A 5,681-nucleotide genomic window follows, 5' to 3' on the forward strand; every position below is an offset into this window, starting at 1 on the left:
CAAGGCCCTCCCTGGCCCCAGGCAGGCAGGGGTGGGGAGGGGCGGGGAGGAAGCAACTTACTCTCCTCTCTTCTCCTGCCTCCTCCTGGCTGAATGAGGGCTGGAAGCGGGGCGGCCGGAAGCAGGGGGCGGGGCTTCATCATGTGCCCCGCCCCCCTGCACCTCACCCGGGGGAACTGCGTTCCCCCCGCGTTCCCCCCGAAATGACCTCTGAGTCCCTCCCCCTGACATGAAGAAATTCAACAGGTGAAACTTTTTCCAATATGGTCATACAGCAATGGGGAAAACTCACCTACTGGATTTCTGTCTGTCATGTAAGGTATGCTACCAGGTGCATCAGGGATGATTATCTGTAAATTCAACAGTCTGATGCTCTGCATGCTTCCTCAGATCTTCAGAGGTAAGCCCCACGTTGCTTCCAAATAAATGTTATAGAATTCCACCCTTGTTGATACACAACAGTGTCCCACCAGTGTCATTATGGCATGGAAAGCTTTGTATGGATTAGAAATAGGTGGAGGGGAGACCTGAGAGAAGTAAGACTTGGATGTGGGGCTGCTAAGGCCAACCCTGTTTGTATGAATGGGATCGAGCAATGCAACACTGCACTCACTAAACATGGATATTAGCTGAAACTCATGTGCCAAGGGTGTCCCAAGCCTATACTGTAATTATGCCCACCAAACCATAGCCATGGATTCCAAGAGCCAGCCCATTTAGTACCAATTAACAGTGATGCTGTTTACAATTCTGATTGGGCAGTTTACCAACATGAAAGTGCACTGCAGCTGTGCACAATTGGGGAAGGGCTTTGGCTCAGTGGTAGAACATCTGACTGGCATGCAGAAGGTCCCAGGTCCAATCCCTGGTTTCCCCAATAGTAAGTGATGTGAAAGACCTCTGCCTGAGACCCTGGAGAGCTGCTGGCAGTCTGAGTGGAAAATACTGATATTGCTGCACTCAATGGTTTGGTTCTGTATGAATCAGCTTCTTGGGTTCACTGGTCCGGATACCATTCCATCATATGACCAAGGACAACAATGACAGTCATCGGGGAGCACAAGGCCTCACCAACACAAACTCCAGGCTGTCCTAGATGAAAGGATGCAGAATAGATATGGGAAGCTGACTAGAAAATGCTATTTCAGTAATAGTCCTTTGCATGCCACAGTATAACATGCGATGCTGAACACCATTCAGGAAGGCCTTTAAAATAAGTTTGATTTCAGAGAGCATTTGGTGGAGAGTAAACTCTCTCTGCAGATTTGGCCACTTTCACATTAAGTCAGAGCATTCTTCCTAAATCTGTGAGTTGGTAAACTGTGTATTTTTTGCTTGTTAATGGAGCTGTCATGTTTTGTGTGCTATTGCACTGCCATTGTGCTTCAAGTCTAAGGTTTTAAGGTGGGACATGCTTTCTGTGAATAAATAAAGGCAATGTAATCAAGCCGTTAATCGATCGAAAGTCTGTCCAAATGTAGAATCTCCTGGCTATATTGAAAAGCTTTGCAATTGAGGGGAATATAAAAGTTTTCATTGGCACTGGAATAGTAACAGCTCCTTCTCATTGCCTGGTGCTGTTCAAGTGTTGAAGAAAGACAAAACAGAAGTTATGTTTACAATGGGAAAACTGTATCAGAGAAAAGTGAGCTCTGTCTCACGAAAGCTCATACTGGAGCAAATGTTGTTATCTTTTTTTTTCTTTTTAATCCCCTGAAACAGGGTAGCTTTATTACTTTTTTTGTTGCACCTATACACTACAGAAAAGAAAAAAGGGAGGGAGGGTTACCCCAGGAAAAAAGGACAGTAAATAAAAACCCACACTATAATTAAAACCCCAAGAGAGAGGGTTCTAATCAGTTAGTATTCTGTTAGTATTTAAAACAAAAAACTTTTCGTTTGAGTCAATGTATTCGGAAATTAGTGAGTTCATATTAGTAATAATAGTCTCTTCTTTTTCTTCTACGTGCGTTCAGAGTTCTTTCATCATCATCGCTGTTTGCAGGACTTCTAATATTTTAAAGATGTACTTTGGTTTTCTCAGTCGTAAGTCATATGCTTCCTTGGCCTCAGCACCCGTTGCACCTGGGTCTCCGTCTCCGTCTTCTATGGTTTCTGCGCCTCCCCCTCCTTCTTGCTGTTCTTCTTCCTTCGATCCGAAAAACCGCTTCAACCATTCTTCTGCTTTGAACACCTTTTTCCCTTTTATCTCTGTACTTGAACAAGACCCCTTCCGGAAAAATCCAGGAATATGGAATTTGGTTGATTTGCAGCGTTGAAATCAACTCTTTATAGGCTTTTCGCTTTTCTCGAACCTCAAATGGAACGTCTTTTAAAATTCTGATGGTTGTAGAACCCAGCTGCAGGGGATTAGAGCTATCCCCTGGAATCTGAGTGTTTTGTTAGCTTTTTCCATCTGTAGGTTCAACAGTCTGCGTTCCTGTAAATCCTGTCTTTGTTCAAGCAAACCAACTTTCTTCTTGACTTTTTTCGTGTCATGAGCTGTCTCTTTAAGCTTTTCCTCTGTTTGGATCGACTTTTTCACCAGCTCGGTGATCTGCTGCTGCTGCTTTGCTAAACTCTGGTTGGACACAGTCAGCTGTTGGTTAATACCATCGAGCCGTTCGTTTATGGGCTTGAGGAGCTCCGAGAGCATAGAGAATAAATCTCCTGTCTCTTTGATCCTTGGACTTTGACCGCCACGCCCACCTCTAACTGGTTTTCCCCGTGCGGTGGCCATTTTTCCACTTTGTTTATACTTGAAAACCTCCTTCACTCTTCCTTGAAACAACGCTGAATTTTCATTGCAAACACAGCTAAGTCTCTTGCGCACAGTAGCGATTTTCCTCTCTCCTCCCCCTCTCTGGTTTCTTAACACAGTTCGATTTGTTTATGCCTGGGGGATCTCCCCCGGCTCCGCTTCAAGGAGGGTGGGGGAGGGAGAACTCACGTTTCAAAAGTTTTTCGCTTGGCTCCTTCTCCGGATCATTGACGGTCTACAACCAGACACCATTTAGCTTTGTGTAATTCGATAACCCTCATCTGCTTGTCCCGGCCGGCATTGGCTGAGCTCGGTGAAAACCGAGCCTCTCAGGGGGCGGACCGATTGGGGCAAAGGGAGCGCCTCAATTCTCTGGCAGTTTGCCATCGAAGAGGACACCCCCCCAAGCGCCCCCGGCTCGGAGCCTTAATACAAGGCTCTCCTGGGGGTGCCACTTGAGGTGGCACCCCTCCAGTCCCCACTGGAGCGCGGAATGCCTCCCCAGCATTAGGGGAGGGCCTCCGCCATTGCCGAGCCACAGACCGGAAGTCAAGAAAAAGCGCAAATGTTGTCATCTTTAAGGTGCCCCTGGACTCCTGCTTTGGTTTGCTATAACAGAATAACATGGCTACCCCACTGCAAGTGGTGAAGATGCAGCTCTTACACATGCCTTTATCTAACTGCATTCTTTGGGATTTCCCCCATTGCAAAGATTCTGGGATTTGACTGAGCTATCCAGTTACCTACATTGATGTTTCATCTGTAAAATGGGGGGAAATGCTTAAAGGGTCCTCCATAAAATATTTGTAAATATATCACATTGCAATTACTTTGGAGCAAACAAAAATGTTCTATACCAATAGCATGCAACAAGCCCTGGTGGCCTTTTAAAAAAGAAAACCTGCTTTGGGAAAAAACAGTTTGGACTGGAAAAGCCACACAGAGGGAAAGGATGAAATGCCTCCTCCCCTTTGCTATGTTTGCTCAAAACCATCTCCCCCCCCCAAAAAAGCAGCTTCTCTCTTTTAAAAAAGCCGTCAGAGTTTTATTACCCACATTTGTATGTAATTTTTAGTAAATTCTGCAGTTTGGTGTAGTGGTTAAGTGTGCAGACTCTAATCTGGGAGAACCGGGTTTGATTCCCCACTCCTCCACTTGCACCTGCTGATGTGACCTTGGGTGAGTCACAAGCTCTGGCACAGCTGTCCTTGAAAAAGAGCAGTTTGTATCAGAGTTCTCTCAGCCCCACCCACCTCACAGGGTGTCTGTTGTGGGGAGGGGAAGGGAAAGGAGTTTGTAAGCCGCTCTGAGACTCCAAGTGAAGGGCGGGGTATAAATCCAATCTCTTCTTCTTCTTCTTCTACTACTTATATTATCACTCTTCACATTTTAGATTGGAGAGTGGATATCCCAGGTATGTATGATGTATACCTTCAGACTGAAGCAGCCGCATGGATTTATTTGATAACAAGCGCTTATCCATTTTGGGTCTTTCCAGTGAATTTTTCCTTAACACCAAAGATATGATGGAATGTAAGCCTTTCAAACGTACTGTTGTGAACTAGTGAATGCACACATATGCATAGCCTTAAGTGCCTTTGAATTCAGCCACATTTATTCACAAACACACAACAGATTGCAAGTACCAGCAATCAAAGTTTGACCAGTGCAGATACAAAGTGAATCAAAACTAACCATTCTTCATTGTTTGCAATACTACACATTTTCCTCTGTTTGATGGATTTAGCTTATAATGCAGAAGGCTTTGGAAACCATTCACCTTGAAGACTGGCAAAACGGGCATATCGTCTGTGAAAAGTAGAACCGAAAGATGTGTTTTATCTGTGTTGTCCTTTGTAATTACCCTGCTGAATAAGAGAAGTATTATCACACCAGGGTTAGTGCCAGAGGATTACCCAAAGTTTTTTAAATAGGATGCTAAAGTGGTACAAACAGGTGCACAGACAAAGAGCAAAAAGAGAGGGAGAGAAACGAGAGAAAGAAAGCTTGGCCCTTCTACTTTCAACCACACAGTAAAATTAATGGTTTCTGTAAATGAATGGCATGGTTAGATTACCGTTGAACTTGTAAAATTAGAGGAAGGAGTCAGATTCTTCATTACACTCCTATTTTAATTTAAGCAAAAGAGGCCAACCTTAATTGAGCTGTACCTCCAAAATCTTTTCATTGGCATAATTTTGCAGCAGGCAGAGTGACTCCTCCAAAGAATAGTTCTTTCTTAAAACTGTTCGTTCCCTTTTCAAACTGTATCCTGCTCACTGAGAGCTCTCTTTGAATAACCCACGTGCACGGAGAGAAAAGGGAGCCAGGGGGATTTCTACTACTTGATTTGAAAAAAAAAAAACCCCAACAACCCTATCTTTTAAAAAAAACAAGAGGTGAAGGCAAACTGTTCATAATGCCATTATTTTAGTCAAGTCTCTGACAAGTTTCCATAGTGCTTTTTTCCCGATCAACAGCATTTGCCATGAAATATTAAATCTGTACACCTATTGAGTGATTGGTTATTGTAACTCACTTTACGTGGGCTTACCCCTGAAGCTGATCCAGAAACTCCCGCTAGTGCAAAATGTGGCGGTGCACCTGCTAACTGTGACGTTTGTGCAGATGCGCATTCAGCCGGTGCTACGCCAATTTCACTGGCTACGAATTGAGTACCGGATCAGTCTCAAGGTGTCGGTATTAACCTTTGAAGCCTTATGTGGCCTAGGACCGACATATCTAAGGGACTGCCTCTCCCCATATGTGCCCCAGGGAGCCTTGTGCTCGGCAGACCCTCATCTACTGGTTGTCCCTGGCCCAAAGGACACCCACTTAGCCTCAACCAGGGCCAGGGCTTTTTCTGCACTGGCCACGGCCTGGTGGAACATGCTCCCATCTGAGATTAGGGCCCTGCAAG

The sequence above is a fragment of the Gekko japonicus genome, unplaced genomic scaffold (assembly GCF_001447785.1).
Source record: "Gekko japonicus isolate JY-2015 unplaced genomic scaffold, Gekko_japonicus_V1.1 scaffold3041, whole genome shotgun sequence".
Lineage (NCBI taxonomy): Eukaryota > Metazoa > Chordata > Lepidosauria > Squamata > Gekkonidae > Gekko > Gekko japonicus.